This window comes from Zeugodacus cucurbitae, chromosome 5 (assembly GCF_028554725.1).
Source record: "Zeugodacus cucurbitae isolate PBARC_wt_2022May chromosome 5, idZeuCucr1.2, whole genome shotgun sequence".
NCBI lineage: Eukaryota > Metazoa > Arthropoda > Insecta > Diptera > Tephritidae > Zeugodacus > Zeugodacus cucurbitae.
The window spans coordinates 11,851,221-11,869,090 of NC_071670.1; the positions used below are offsets into that span (position 1 = coordinate 11,851,221).

At 34.6% G+C, this 17,870-nt stretch overlaps 1 protein-coding gene across 1 annotated transcript in view; it reads left to right on the forward strand.

Moving 5' to 3' along the window:
• Positions 1-17,870, forward strand: part of LOC105219249 (uncharacterized) — a 705,022-nt gene that overhangs the window by 480,178 nt on the left and 206,974 nt on the right. The gene's annotated exons all lie outside the window — the stretch shown is intronic.

Genomic DNA, 17,870 nt, shown 5'->3' on the forward strand with positions numbered 1-17,870 from the left:
CCAGATTTTTAGAAATAACAAATAATTTAATTATTTTTTTTAATTTTAATTTTAATTTTAATTTTAATTCTCTATGAAACTCAGGTTGCCAGATTTTGGAAATATCAAATAAATATAATTAAATTAATTCTTTTCAAGATTTGCTAAATTATAACTAAATAAATACAAATAATAAATAAATTTAGATATATTTTAAATATACAATTTTTTGATTTGTAAAAAATAAATATTTTATTACCGATTTTATTTATTATTAGAATTACTACATTTTTTGTAGTTTTGTATTACCTTTTTCAAAATCTGGCATCTCTGCTTCCACTCTTTCTTATTACTATCCAACAAAACATTGATTTCAATTTTTTGAATTTTTATTTTCATTCTAAATTGACCATACAATTGTACTAAAACAGCAAAACATAATTAATATTAACGCATTTCAATACATTTTTACAATCAATGTCAGCAATATGCGAGCTCATTTTTATTGTGCTCATTATTGCCACTTCCTACACATACTTATTTGTTTGTGTATCAATGATTTGTTTTACTCACAAATTGTCAGTTTTGAAGAAACACTTCAACACAACAACACACAAATACACTACTACTAACAACAACAACAATCACAACAATAAATCGTACGCGATACAACGGTGTCGCCTGCCACACAATCCTTTGGGAATAATTAACACATTCGACTTTGAACGCTATCACGTCAACACTTGCATATGGATATGATGCGTTGCTACGGCTCATTAAGAACAAGCTCAGCAGCTCAACTCTGCGCGGTATTAGCATGCTCTTGCAACGCTTTGTGCTGCAACACGCAGACCGCAGCTGCTTGGCATGAGCTGTGACGCTGCCGCGCGCTTCTTATCACTAAAGTCTGGCTTTTGGCTGCGTACCAAGCGGTGACAGGCCACCAACGTGTCAGTGGCGACAACGAGATCATCAGCAGCAACAATAACAAAAATAACATTTGATAAAAAATATTAAAATAATGTAAAAGCATCATTGACACTGTTTAAAAATAAATTTTGTTGTTGCTGTGTCTGTTTATATCTCTCATTGCGTCTATCATAATACCTGGAACTTCAAATTTTGCCAGATGTTCTCTTTTATTGGAATTAGAACATCAATTTTATCAATATTTTCTGGAAAAATTATTTTCGACACGAAACATTGTTTAGTGTGGTTTTTGGGTATTTTGATTTTGGGGTTTTTGATCTTAATGTATACCGTATGTTCATAAAGGGGGTATAATTGCGATCATTTCGATTTTTTGTACAAAGCGATTAAATTGTTTATGAAACATTATGTAAAAATCTCTTTAATTGACAGCTCATGAACCCTGGATTCTCGACTCTCGTTTGATTCGATTCGATATTGGTGGCTTCATTATCATAGAACCTTAACGAAAATCTCCTCTTAAAGGTCTTATTCACATCTTAAATATTATTTTAGGAGCAGAAAACATCTATAAGTTGGATACTGCGGTATTGAAAACATTTCTTTCATTAACTTTCAAACTCATTAAAGTGAGAATTCCTTGTCAGTTTTTCTTAATAGTTTAGTAGGTAGTTAGCTCCCACTGTTCGATCTTTCATTGGGAAGGTTTTCAACCGCAGAAGCCGGATTCGCCTTATCACTTTAGCTCGTCTCCAAACGGATATCTGTTGCCTCCCCGCGATTGGATACTTGGTCCAAAACGTGACCGAAGTATAAGGTCGTGAGCTGCTTGAGCCATATGCAAAAGAATCGTTCCTGGCCACTCTTAATTGAAAGTTGACCTACTAAAGGTTCTATGTACTTCCGTCTGGTTCCTTGAAGCCAAATACACTAACGCAATATTTCTTTACAAAATAATACAATCAAGCGACAAGCATGCATTATACACGGCTTACAAAGCCACGCACGGTCCCCATACCAACAAGCATATCATATAAATCAATTAAATTTGAACTCTGTCACCCACGAAACAGTATTAACCATACTTGTCGTACCACGGTAATAAACTGTATCAACGAAAGTTGTCCATTAAAAACGCACTAACCGAATTATAGGCCATGGCAGAGCGTAAAATTGGAAACAGCTGACTGTGGTAGCGTGCGCTGCCGTGCGAATAATACGCTTGCGACCGAAAAATGATTAATGCTATCACATTACTTTCATTTAATTTGCCGACTCGTCGTTGCTTGCCCAGCGTGGTCTTCGAAGTGCTGGAAAAACTTGAAAAAAGAAAGAAATAAATTCCCCTTCAAGAAGTCATCAGCGATATCGAGTGTAGTGTAGGAAGCGTCTTTCGTTTCCGGTCACATAATAAAACCGTTGCTGGCTTTTAGGCGCTGTGCCACTGAGCCGTTGTAAAGCAGCATGAAAGCAGCGAAACTTTTTGTTTCACATTTAATTTAATTTCCACAGCGCGTTGATCTTAATTTGCCGATATTGAAAATTCGATTGAGTCAAAAGCAGCCGAAGATTTTCACGAGAAAAATGTGAAAAGTAAGAGAAAAAGCCCGAAATGTGAGAGCAGTGACACAGGAAAGTTGTACTGGGTGTGGGATGGCATGATTGACTCGCGGCAGTTAAAAGTATAAGACAGCGATGAAATGCTTTCGGTTTGACTACGGTTTTCTTTATCGATGCATAAAGGAAAAAGGATGGCGAATATTCAAAGAATTATACTTCGAATATTGAAATTAATGTTTCAGGCATATAATCAGCACATCGAGCGACCTCTTGATGAGGAGTTTAAATGGTGTAAGCAAAAAAAGAAGGTTCTACAAAGGTATATCCTAGGTCTCTCGGGTGCTGTTATTATTGTCTCCACTTTACAATATTTATAAATTTTAGTCTTTGTGATTTGATAACCGCTGAAAGCTGCGATAAAGGGTCTCGTTATATCACGGGCTACACAAATACCAAGCCATTTAAACCTATGCCAAAGAATAATATCTTTTTTTATGCGAAGTAAACTCGGGATCTATACTTCCTTCCAAAAGTAGAGATTTCTAAACAATTCGAGGCTCACAAATGAAAGGATGCGTTGACATATTCTCATAAATACATATATCTTCTACTTATAGTAAGAGGAAACTTTATGGTTTCATATTTAAGACTTGAATGGATGCCTTCCTTTGTTAAATTCCCATAAAGACAGATACGAAATCATTATGTTTTCTATAACTGAAGAGATTCGTCTTTATATACCTCCAAGAATCACTTCTTCGACCAATATCAAATGGGTCAGTGTTCGTTCTGAAAATATTGGTTAGGGACATTAATCGCACCTTTTTGGACGAATGACTGTGATTAAGAATATGTAATCTCTATAACCGATGTAATCAAAAGTATATAAACGCTTTTAGAGTTGCCAAAAGACTCTTTTTTTATATTTTTTGATGCGTTTGAGCCGTGGATAATCCCTCAAGTTTTCTGTAACCGCCTAGTAACAGGTAGTTTATACCGAAATAAAGTACGCCATGTGTAAGGTTTTCCTATACTCCGGGTTTGTCTGGAAGTTACATATAGATAACTGGAAGATGTCTCTTATGTAGATAGATCTACTATATATCTCCTTTATTGTCTTTAAAGTTGCTTATTCCAACAGTATAAAACTGTTTATCTTTTCTCTAACTCACTCTTTTATTTTCTTAATCCTAAAATTCTCTCCCTCTCTCTCTCATTATTCTCTCCGCTGAGCTAACTTGTAAACCTAATGAGAATTTGTATAATTTATGCATTGAGCAAAACAATAATCTTTCACAGCGGAAGGAAATTATTTATTACATGTCTACCTTAATGTTTACGACGCGATAAGGGATAAACGCATGATTTAACTGCACTTCGTTGAGGAAATTAGTGTGGAATTTACGAGCGCAGTCTATGCGAATGCGTTCGACTTCTACGTAAGTTAAAGGTAATTTCCAGTAGATGCACGAGTATTGATACACGAAAATGTATAGAATTTCGTAGAAAATAATTTAAAATGTTGGATATTTTTGGGACTTTGGAGACTTATTAATCATAAAATGTGAAATTAGAAAAAATGGGATTAGAGTAATTTTACTTTACTGAAAAATAATTTATTAATTTTTCTTGAATATTTATTTTTTTGATATACATTATCTAAAATGTTGCAACTTTTGTTAAGCGTCGTTATCCGTGCCTTTAGGGAATTAACCGCAAGCGCCATCGCCATAGCTGACGCTCCAATTTGCAGATGCCTATACTTAAATGTTTATATACATACGTACATTATAGATATATAAATATGATTCTTCATTATGTACATATAATACGAGCATGTATGCTCGTGACAGTGCCAGTAAACGGTTGTCACCGTTTTTGCCGATAAACAGATTACACCAGAAATCCAGCAGCAATGGCAAATCAACAATAACAATAACAACAGAAACACTATAATAAAAAAAAATATTTAAATAAAATATCAGCAAGGCATTTGATGCTGTGTTATAAGGTTGCTGTGACGGCGTGGGGAGTGAGATTGGGAAGAACTAAGTGTTGAGACTGATGAAGAATAGGAGGCAAATCTGTATTATATGTATATGTGTGTGTACTTCTAATTTTAATTTTAGCGCCACAAATACCAAAAGAATTTAAGAACCAATATTGAAAATAAATTTAAAAAAAAAATTAAAGATAATACAAAGTCGACACCATCACGCCTCCACAACTTCTGCCTACAGTCTAATTTTGTGCTTAAAATCGACTGCTTAGGAGACCATAATATCTCTATAATCTAATTCTAATCTAGTATTTGTAATGAGGTTAGTAGCTTTCTATTTCGTTATAAACTCCTTTTTGAATACATCTCATAATTGGAGGTTTGGCTTTTTATGAGGAGATTAAATATTTATATGAACAATAACTCACACCAAATTTCGAGCAGATATGTAGTAAAATGCGGAAGTTTTCCATATAAGCCCGATATCGGCAGTTCCGACAAAGGAGCAGCTTCTTGAAGAGAAAATAACATCTGCAAAATTTCAAAACGATATCTTAAAAACTGAAGGACTAGTTCGTATATATACAGACAGACGGACGGAGAGACAGACAGCCGGACATGGCTAAATCGACTAAGCTCAACATACTGATCATTTATATATATACTTTATAGAGCCTCCGACGCTTCCTTCTGGCTGTTACAAACTTCGTGACAAACTTAATATACCCTGTTCAGGGTATAAATATAATGATATTCTTTCATAGTTGATTTACTTTAGTCAGTATTGATTTGTACTTGTCATCTAATAAGAGCATGATTGGTTTACTGTATTATTCAAAGTTTTGATTGGAAAGATACCTTATAGGTGCTGATTCGCCTGTCGTCCGGATAGTTAGATTTAAAAAAATTAAATTATCATTGAAGTCATTAATCAAGCAGTCAAAACAGTCAAGACTGATCTCTCTGGAAGAAAATTTCGAATTTATTTCCGGACCTATTAATGTAACTCGTTACAGAGAAGGTCTTGGGTGAGTTGAGACTTTTGGTCCTAAACTATTCTAATCGTAACCGTTTCGAAGGTTTCAAAATTATTTTAAGTAGAGATTTTCACTGAGAAAGGCTTACCAAAAATAACATATAAATGGCTTCCGTCCTTTAAATTATCGTATTTGCTGCATAATTAAATATCCCAAATTAAGTAGAGTACTCTAAATTTCTTTGCACTCAATTCTGACAATTCACTATTGAAATTTCATTATTTAAGCTTTCGCGTGCGTTGAGAACACTACTATTTCCTATTTCTCACGATTTTTCAGTATCTTCTTCTTTCTTTCAGTATGGGAATTTCTTACCCATTTGGAACTGTCCGGGAAATAAAGTCTAAAGTGTGCGTTGCTGCTCCGAAATGCTATTGAGTAGAAGAGGGGTGTATTCTACTACCTGCATTTCGACGCTTTTGACTTACCTTAGTTGCGAATCTTTAATTTAATTACGAACTTGTTGCATACAAAAGAAATTCAAATAAATGACAAATTGTGTTGCAAATTGCACTTTTAGAAATGCGCGAAGTCAATTGAAACTACCAGTTTTCCGCAATTTCAGCAGACTTAATTGAATGTGCGGGCATTTAATTGATATTAAAATTAGTTGCTTTGTATTGCTGGGAAAGGGATCACAAGAGAGTGTGTGGGAGGAAGGAGTAATTAAATAAATAGAACAATTAAATGATTTAAGGAGTCAGAGATTTAATTTTGAAGTTATAAGTTTATATAATTTTAATTTTTACTGTTTTCGATTCTCTTAAAATTTTATTTCATTCAATTTTTTAACCATTTTATTATAATTTTTAAACTATCTCCAAATCACAATTTACGCACCACTAACCACATCAATTCCCCAAATATAAACAAAAAATAAAAACAAATAAAATTTCGCACAGATAAATTCTTTTATTGCCAATTTTCAGCAATTTCCACACTGAAACACGTACGAAAATACATTCAATAATATATTTATATGCTTTTAAATTGGTAATACTCACGCCCAGATGCCACAACTTTTGCTTGTCGAGTATAAAATGACAAAATAGTGAAATAAAAAATCGGAAAAGAAAATCAAAGAAAGAACTGAAAGTATCCCCACTCAGATACAATTTCTATTTATATCAATAAAATGAGTGAGACAAATGAATTTGAATACGAATATATTGTTGGGGTGTAGCTTGGTGTGTGTTTCGATATACCTGAATGCCTATTCGATTACGCAAAAGTCACGTAGTGCTTTGATGAGCCATGGTGTAGTAAATTTTTAGAGAGACAGTACACTGAGAGGTAAAAATAGTATGCAAGATTTATAGTTGAAAATACAAATGTAACCAAGTAATTTCGATACCCAATAATACTCCTAGATGGGTTAAAGGATATTAACAAAAGTGATTAAATCTTTGTTTCGAAAAAATTAACGGGCTAGTAAAGTAAGAAGATTGTTTCCATCTGACCACTTCTACGAACATTAAAATACAGTTCAATCCTCACTAAAATATTTTCAACGATTATTTTTTAGGAAGGAGTTCGACGCCAAATTATGGAATTCTCCTCCTATTGTCATACGAAAAGTCAAACTTAATTTCATCAACTAGATTTTTTTTTTCTCAAGAGAACTCTGTACTATAGCCTTTGGTATAGCTCGGTACGCTAGGATTTTTGGGTTCTTAAATGCTACTTAAATAGGCTACAGACTTCTGAGAATCGGTAGTGTCTTCAATAAAGAATGAGAGGAACTTGAATTCACTTCATTACCAAACAAACCCCACTAACTCCTTCTCTGGTATTTACTGGGTGCGTCTTCGTTTTTGGTAATCATTCAGCGATGTTCAGTATTAGAGGAGATTTTGTTAGGCACCTAGAAGTGATGTGGAGTCGAAAATTCAGTATCGTCACTTCATCTTCTCAGCTATTTAATGCTGAAAATCTGACTAACAAAACTATGCCTCGAGATTTTCGGCCGGAGCCTGAAGCCATAGTTTTGAAAGGATGTCAACCATCGGGACTGAGCAGCCTTTGGTGTTATGATGTTTACTGAATGATAAGCATCAGGTCCCAGCCCTTCAGCTCTAAACTCAAGAGCCGTAGCAAACTCCAAGAGTTAATTACAAAAAATGGAACAAGAGCTATTGAACTTGCAAAAGAGTCGGTATGGAATTTCTCTGAGCAAATCTAACTTCCCAAATTTTTCCAAGTGTATTTATATGCAACAGGATGGCATACGTACGTTTCTATGACATAATAAAATGATATGAAGAGTCACATTGTTTCTAAATAAAGTACTGCAACTCATATAGACCCACACATATGGAAATAACGGTATACAGGAACGTATTTAGCGCCAAAATATATGGAAGATTTCACGTATGTGCTTCCTCTAAAGGATGTACGCTTGTGGTGGTTTTGCTGCTTATTTATTTGAAGGCTCACCTACTTAATTGATTTTTTTATTTTCTGTGGAAAGAGATATTCAACAAAATTTTATATTTGCTTGAGATTTATACTATTGCTGTTGTTCAACTTTGATTGTCATGTTGCAATGCTTGTTTCGAAATTTTTATTGTTTTTAGTGAATTTTCATTTGATTTTTTTTTTCATTTCAACGTTTCACACTAAATTTAACTTGATTGACTTACGAAAGAGTTCCTTTGTGCTTGTTGCTTTGCCTTAAGATTTCAAAATCGAATTATGCGTATCATTTGTTCGAATTGTTATTGCAAAAGTGTTGGTTTGTTTAAATGTGCGTAAAATAATGCAATTTTCCCTAGGAAATTGACAATTATTAATTTATTATAATAAAATACTTCTTTTGCTAAATTTTTTTTTTTTTTTTTAAATATCACTGCTTTGTTGGACCTGCGAGTTTAAGACATAGGAGGACATGAGGATTCAGATCTGTAGAACCAAAGCAACAATTAGTTTAGGACTATGAGGAAAGTGAAATGATCGCTCGGTCTTTAATGGGGGTCTAACTAAGTGCTAGCCGAAATATAATTTAAATTACCAAAGATAAATACTCTGTATTTTACATTGTGGAGGCTCTTGTGCCTTAATTCTTGTAGGTTTAATTCGACTTAAATACTCCTGTTTATTTATATTACTATTTGTTTGTATATATAAGATATTATCCTTCCTCATTTTCTTTGTGTATTGCTTGTCTTATTAATTGCTCGATTATGTCGCAAAAATGCGTGCTTTCGCTCAAAATAACCACCTTCTCTGGCCTTTCACCAATATTTTCTCATTTTCCATTTCATTTTCAGTTCCAGCCACAACTTCCGCTTTCACATGCTCACTTTCATTCCATATCAATTCATTTCATTTAATGTCATCTCATTTCGCTGCTTTGTACTTTAAACGCTCAGTTTCTTCTTCGCGGTGTGGGTATAAGACGTGCATGTGTTATAGTTGATTGTGATTTTTGACGTTTTTAATGTGCCCATATAAATCAGTTAAACCGCAGAAAGCGCACATCCGTGTGTATATAAAAACAAGTAGTAATAAAAATAATGAAAGGAGCTTACTAAGCTTACTGGTGATACTGAAACCAGAAGAAAGATCTTTGTGTGAAAGATGCTGAAAAGTGCCACTTAAAATTGTCGTTGGCAATACAGCAATGTTTCAGTGAGAACGGAGTCGAAAGTCATAAAAAAGTGCTTAAAGGAAAGATTATGGTGCATGCAAATGTTCTAGATAAATTATTTAGATTTTGGTTTTTTTTTTATTAAGTTAGCATAGATGTTCTTAAACTCTTTCAGCCCGTTATTCCTCTTAATTTCAATCTTCTTACTTCCACCTTCTAATCCTCTACGAGCGAGCGAGCTCAGCTCAGCCTATCAGTATCTAACTTTGTCTCTTGCTCTATTCTCCTCGGACTTACGCAATTAGTTGACAGTACTTGGCCGGATATAACTTTGGATAGATTGGTTATATTGATTCGACTGTCGTGAAAAAGGTCATTTAGATTGGCACAAATAACCCCCCAACTCCTTAGAATATTTTGTTATGTTCTAGCATAGTCCGTCCTTAAGATCCTAATTTATTATTTTATTAAGAGAAATTCTCACCAATACCTCTTCATTTTAGTCTCAAACGTTCACGATCATCTCCGGAACTCGTAACAGGTCTAGAAGTACAGTCATCACATTATTTCTAGTTCCCAATATGTTAGGATCCCTACTACTGGGCTTGGATCATCTCATATCTTCTGAGGTAATTTTTTTTAATACTTTTAAGTTAATTGTGATTTTGTTAAGACTAAGATTGTCGAAAGTTTTTCCAAGGACTGATAACTTAAGGCTCTCCTTAGAAATCTACGAGCTGGACTTTGGACAAAGGTTTGTTTTTAATGACACGCTCCTTTGCAAGCCACTGAGAGATATACTAATCAGATAGCTCGAACATACCGAATTTTGTCAGACTGTCATGGCTCTTATATTTCGATCATAAGCAATAAAATTTTGTAAAACAGTACTTTAGATTATACTAAAAACTTCATTAATCTATGGATTATTTATTATATATTCCTAAGTTAATGTAAGGTATAAGGTTCGATAGATGTTTAAAAGGGCTTACTGGACTCGTTTGGCATCAAATTTCAAATCCTTGATATTTTTGTTAGAATTTCGGATTTTTTACCCTCGATCTAAGTGAGCTCCATCCCTATCAATCTCTCCCCACGTACATTTACAACATCAAAACATTAACTTGACAGCTAATAGCAAAGAGTTCAAATGAAAACTTCTAATTTTAAAATTCTATTATATATTATTATATTAAGGAGTAACAATGAAAACTTATGATCACCCAACAATTTGTGTCGGCGGTCGGAATGCTGCGTAAGCGACCACATGCCAGCACTCTTCTTTATTGCAAATAATTTAAACAATACCGACACACACTGTTGCCACAAATTGTTACACCTTTCACATGTCACACACGCCAACACGAGTCTCTGGCAACCCTACACTGTTCACAGAAGTTCCATGCGATATTTATTGTGCCCAAGCACGAACTTTCATGGCATTCCAAGCGCATTAGTGGAAAAAAATTTAGAAAACAATAAAAATAATTCCCGAAACAACAACAACCACAATAGCAATTTGTTGCCACAAATAAGTAGTGCATGAGGAGAAGATAAGCAGTTGCGGTTTTCTAGCGAGAGGAATGCAAGGCGCTAAATAAAACAAATTCCTGTGGCTCAAAATAACGGGAAAATGTATGAGGCGCGAAAAAGTTGTGGCGCACACTTCCACAAATGTCCGGACTCACATTGGCGCAACGTCAAGTGCACTTGCAGTGCTGCATTTGCATCGTAACGAGGGGTAAGAGAAGTGCAGCGCTATAAAGTGTGCGTGGGAAATTGTTTTCTATTGTTTGATGCAATTACCGACGCCGTAAAAGCAAAGGATGTTGTCTTGCGATGAGTGCAAATAACACACACTTTCACTGATATTTATAAATATAATAGTCAGGGGTATTCCGTTAAGAGCGTGTCCTTGCTGGTATGAGACGAAAGTAGCATAGAGTGGTCCAAGATATATCAACTTGAGTGTTGTCTGCCGGTAGCGGTTTAAACTGACACCTTTAGAAGATCCTATAATTCCTATAATTTCAGAGATCAATCTCCGTCCAACACATCGTCATACAAATTTTGTCTAACAATGATTTTCGCTATACGTACTCCCTCGTTAAAATCTCGAATCCCCTGGGTCCATCTCTTTCCATAATTCCAAACAAAGCGTTACTTCTTGTACGGTGTTCCTCTTAAGGACCTGTAGCTGTGGATTCGACTCAAGTAATGATCACGATTTCCATTTGATGAAGCGTCGATCGGTTCCTCCACAAAAGAACGACCGTCCATTCTCTATACATTCGCATAGTTTGTATTATTAAAACCTAAGACAATTTCATCTTGCTAAGATATCATTTAAAAGTTAGTATATGCTCTGAAAGCTGTTAAATCCGGTTAGATATTAATTAATCCAAATAGAGCTCTTTATAGGGTGGTTACTTTTCTTCTATCATTGGTTCCGATGTAAAATGATGTAAATTGTAGTCTGAGAAAGATAGAGTTCTTGTGTATGTCGTGGAATTGGCTACGATGAACCCGCCTGCACCTTTATTCAAAATCAGCTGCAGTTTAGAGAACCGAAGTCAAGAACTGGAACGTTTTCACTTGTTATATCATTGTCCTTCTGGAAGATTTGACCAATCCTGACCACCTTTATGTCGAAATAAACCTTCGACTCTGACCTTAACAGCCGGACATTGCACTAATGAGGCTCCCTCAAATTGAATGCAATTTTTGCTGTGGTAAAATCATTGTCTTATTATTTCCCAACTATTTTCATGGCCTTTTCTACTCATTATCAATTCTTTCACTTAAAAGCTTTCCAGACTAGGAAGCGCATATTTTATTTGCTCTTGTTTGCCACACATACTTTACTTCCTTTGCAACCTCCTTTCAGCAACGATTCTCGCTGCGTTCTTTCGGCACTTGCTAAGTGTCGTTTATGTTTAAGACATGACAAAAACAAAAATAACAACGGCATTGTGTAAATAAAACAATAGTTGTGCATTACAACAATACGCATGGTCGCAATTCCGCTTGAGCGTTGAGATAAGCACATCGTAAGTATGCTCGCTGATTGCACATTATCGCGGCTATAAGTGTACGAAAACGAGGGGCAGTAGGAAAGTTTTTAAAATATGGTTTAAAGGATATGGCAGAAATTTTGAAAAAGAAACAGGAAGCAAATGGAATTCTAACTCAGAAGCTCTAAACGATCTCGGACAGATTCTTGTTTTAAAGTTGGTATCTAGATCTGTAGTCGTTAAAGAATGGAAATGAGGATTGGCTGAGTTAGGAGCTTTATCGATTATGCTTGAAACACTTGACCGACGAATAAGGTTATGTGATAAGGGGAATGGACGGAGTCATGGTATCTGTTGGAGCTCGATTCAAACATGAGATCGGTTAAACAAATATTTCGGAAAGGTACAAAGCCTTTGCCCACTATTTAGTCGGTTGTTTGATGAACCCTCCTTGCCATTTCCCACAAGCTATTCCTTATGTCATTTTATTTATTTGCTTACATTTGACACGTTGCCATTATTTATTTTGTCTGTATATAAGTTTGTATGTCTTGCAAATGATGCGGGTAATGTGTTATGCCCTTATATTGTTTTTCCTTTCAACTTATATAACAGCCATTGTCCTTCCAATGCAGCACATTTGTACTTGTATAACTAAGTTAATATTAATTAGCTGTTAATTGGTTTCCTTCCTGTGCAGTCGCGTTCAAAATGAGCATAGCGTAAGTGGAAGTCGACAGGTTGCATATAATGGCTTCTCGTGGTATCCTTCAGGTTGCATATAATGGCTTCTAGTGGAATCCTTCAATAAGATTGTTAGTTAGCAACAAAGTACTTTGCGCCTTGAAACTTGTTTTTAATTTTTCATTTACTGATTACAAACTTTTCACTAAAATCACTAAATTACACATTATAAAGTGAAAATAGAGAAGTCAAACATTGACCTGATTCTTTCCGAAAAAGTTCAACTGGAAATGAAAGATTTGATATTCAATATAGGACTTATGAACTGTAGGGACATGCAATTTACAGAAGCTTTAGACACCGTAAAGGTGGTAAACTTTCAAGCCCTTTTTTATCTTGATCGACAGTTTATTCGTTAAAATTTCTGTGCAGATTTCAATGTTCGGATTTAATTTGATATCGGACAGCGACGGCTGGACGATATTAAATTGTGCGACTAAGCTCAACCGTACTATTGTAATCAGAAGGTCATTTGAATCAAGTCTCATGCCAGTGCCAGAGGACCTATTAACTTATTGAAGCGATCAGTTTTTTGAATTTCTTAAGTCCAAGACGTGTTGGCTTTCAGTAAACCAAATTCTTTTTAATCTAATCGGACTTAACATGAATTTTTATTCGACCAAGGACTGAAACTCGGAACCATTCCTTATAAATTTTTTTATATTTTTTGAACTATAGTCAAAACAACAACTTCGATTTGAGAATCCGGTATATGAATTCCTGATCGAATTAAATAATTCATAACATTTGCCGAAGAGATATTGTACGCTTAATGAACGGGTAATGGACAGGGAATTGGCTTTATTATAATTTATGTTTATAAACGTTAAAAAAGTCTTTATGCTGCACTAAATATTAAATTGCACATATTATTTTAATAAAAAAATTTAAATACACTTTCTGCCAAAAGTAATGGTACCCGATTATTTTTTTTTAATTTCAAGTGTTAAAAATTTACAATTGCTGAGTGAGAAGTTGGCGTTAACCCATACTTAAAAAAGTCAATAAAATATAAATGTTCATTCAAAAAAAAAAAAAATTAAATGTGAATATTTATATAAAAATCACTCACTTTGACGCTCAGAAAAAGTGCAACAATGAAAATGAGTGAATAAGCACACACATAAATTTCATTTACATAACCTTGCTGCATATACACAATTTACAAGCGGATGTAGTTTTGTGAAATTTTTTTTTGCAATTTTATTATTGCCATAACTGTGCGTTTTAATGTTGCATGCCAAAAACTCTACATGTTCCATTTATTGATCCATTTTTTGTAATAACAATATTTATTTGCATTATACTGCTGTGTATTGGTTGTTTTGCATTTATTTTCCACTTTTTTACTCTGCTTTTTCGGTATCAGGTGCGGCTTTGTAAGCTAGTTGCATATGCGCCAGTTTGTAACATGCACTTAATATGGCAACCACGTTTGTAACCACTGTAGCAACCACAGCAAGGAAGGTGTGCAAAATGAGTTGAAAATATTTGATGTGATTTTGGACAGGTTTTCACACATCTTTTTCTACTAGGGTTAACATTTAACCATTTAAGTTTTTCATACATTTCTGGAAGTGTTAATTTAATAGTTTTTTGTTAAATTTTTTGAATTAAATAAGAATAACTGAAACAAGAAAATATCGTCAGCAAAAAAGGTCGATGAGAAGATGAGTTCACATTTTAAATCTCAGGACAAAAGTCTACGCAGAATTAATTATTTATAAAGATCTGTAGACATTTGATTTAAGATCAAACACAACAACCTAGTTTCCAGTTTTATTATCTCTTGTAAGATTGGATGATTTGAACTCTATACTCAACGGTTCCTGCAGAGTTTAAATAAATGACTCTGTATAAGACTGTTACGATTATATTCTAGATTTATGATGTGAACTTGGTCTTATTGTAGAAACGATTATATTTTGAGCATGGCATCGTCCTTATTTTATGATTTGGAGAGTGATTTCAAACTTATCCTATAAATGGTTTATTTCGGAACATGGGCTCGGTCTTATTTGATTGGAAAGCTGATGAAGCATATTTCAGCCCGATACCACATTTACTGTTTGGATATTGTTTCAGTAATTATTATGACTCTTCTGGTCGATTTGAAATCGGAGTTATGTTTAAGTAGTTTGAGATTCCTATGTTAAAATAAAATAAATAGCAATACGTTTTCTCTCTCAGACTGACTTGTGGCGTGGATTTATAAACAATTCTATTCAAGGTTAGTGTTTCCTGTCAGAACAGCTGGCATAAATTATAGAACCGTGGATTAATCAGAACTCTTTCGAATAAAAGGAAAAAATCAGTAAAAATTGTGCATTAGTCTAGCTAGATTTCCTGAAAAGCTGAGTTCCAAGTTCGGCATTTCACTATTCTTTAGGCGGGTCTTGAGACAAACTTTACTACTATGGTTATGAGTTTTCAGATTTACTTCGTTTAAGGTTTCAATTCAGAGTTCTATAGTTATGAGCATTTCATAACTTCGTATCAAAGTCCACTTGACTTCTAATAAGGCAGATTGATTGGATGTTGTTAAAAGGGAAGGTGACCGTTGAGATAATAGACTTATAATTAGGCAAAATGTTCTGCCTAACCGAAAATTTATTAATACTCTATCCAAGGACCACAATTTTATATACCCGGCAAGAACTTGTTAGTTTCGATAACTTTTTCTGATTTATTGTTAAGTTGTGCTCAGGCCATGACTAGTGGTGCGGGACTTTCTATATATAAATATGATTTATTGTTTTTTTTTACAATAAATATAATTATATAACAAACCACTCTCAGCTTGTCTAGCATGTACAGCAACTGTTGTTCATTTGTGGCAAGTACCTAACAAGCGCAGTCAATTTGTGGCAACAACACAGGAAAAAATGGTATGAAACAAGTAAGGAAAGGCTAAGTTCGGGTGTAACCGAACATGTTATACTCTCGCAATTTATTTATTTAACTTTATTTATATTATATAATACACAATATGACCCACATATTCATCATATATATTGTATAAAGTCCATTGAAAGTTGGAAACCCTAATATTAGGTTAGAAGCACCGAGGTCCTCATGTTCGATACATGGGGCCTTGAAAACCCAGGGTCCGATTTCGGCGATTTTTAGAATGGGGCTTCCACACTATAAAGGTAGTATTTGTGCAAAGTTCTGCAAAGTTAACGATTCAGATCGTCTTCAAAGTTCTGGTATATAGGAAGTTGGCGTGGTTGTGAAGCGATTTGTCCTATTTTCACAACATATCATTGGAATGTAAGAAAACTATTACAAACCAAGTTTCATTGAAATCGGTCGAGTAGTTCCTGAGATATGGTTTTTGACCCATAAGTGGGCGATGCCACGCCCATTTTCCATTTTGTAAAAAAATCTCAGTGCAGCTTCCTTCTGCCATTTCTTATGTAAAATTTGGTGTTTGTGACGTTTTTCGTTAGTGAGTTAACGCACTTTTACTAATTTTCAGCCTAACCTTTGTATGGGAGGTGGGCGTGGTTATTATCCGATTTCTTTAATTTTTGGACTGTATAAGGAAATGGCTAAAGGAAATGACTGCAGAAAGTTTGGCTTATATAACTTTATTGGTTTGCGAGTTATATACAAAAAACCTATTTGGGGGCGGGGTCACGCCCACTTTTCCAAAAAAATTACATCCAAATGTGCCCCTCCCTAATGGGATCCAATGTTCCAAATTTCATTTTCATAACTTTATTTATGGCTTAGTTATGACACTGTATAGGTTTTCGGTTTCCACCATTTTGTGGGCGTGGCAGTTAACCGATTTTGCCCATTTTCGAAAGCAACCTCCTCAGGGTGCCAAGGAACATGTGTTAAAAGTTTCATTAAGATATCTTAATTTTTACTCAAGTTATCGCTTGCACGGACAGACGGACAGACGGACGGACAGACATCCGGATTTCAAATCTACACGTCATCCTGATCATTTATGTATATATAACCCCATATCTAACTCTTATATTTCTTGGTGACACAAACAACCGTTAGGTGAACAAAACTATTATACTCTGTGCAACAGGTTGCGAGAGTATAAAAAGTAGCAAACTTTTGTATTGCCATGTGCAACATGTATACTCTTATATTGTAGAAAACATACAACTATATAATTGCAACAAAACCAAATTAGCTCTGCATTGCCATGCCACTCGTGCAACTAAAAAATTTGCTATAAATTAATTTCGAATTTTTCCAACACTAATTTATTTGCAATTTTTTTTTTTCATTTATTTTCATTTTGTTGTAGCATTAATTCGTTGAACAATGAGTGTGACGAACCCGCCTGAATAGTGTGGAGGTTTGCTTACAACCTTTGAAATTCGTGTTGTGCGAATATGTGGCATGCAATATGCGTGCATATCAGCGCTCATTGTTCTATTAGGTATATTCATGCCAACCCTCGTGCTCACACAACCACTCTCTAGCACCCTTTGCCTGCCTTGTTGCGTGCAATTATGCATTTCTTTAACCAATGTACTATATGTATGTAACTATACTACATGCCGCAAATGCCATGTTGCATGTATCAACACGCCAAATACTTTGAGCTTTGCAACTTAATTTTTTTTGTCTATATACATATAGTGCTGTGAAGGTTTTATGAATTGAAAATTGGTGAGTACAATACAAGAGGTCCAAAACCAAAAATCCTTCTGTGTAGGAATATACTCTCATTTGTTTATCATCTATTTCTCTGAAACCATGAAAGTAATATTACTAGAGATTTAAATGATGGATCAAACTGTCAAGCTCTTTAGGTCGAAAGTCTACTGAATGGGTTTCGGCCTTGCGAGGATTTTATTTGAAATAAGAGAAAAAACGAGAAATCTTACTATCTTGGCTGTGGTGTCGATCTTACTTCACAAATGGTCACGTTCGGAGTGTTGTATCGGTCTTATCCTAGTATTTTGAGACGTGTTCTTAGTCTTATCCTCCAAATGGTTCGATTTTGAGAGCGATCTCTTTCTTATGGATGGTTCTATTTGAGA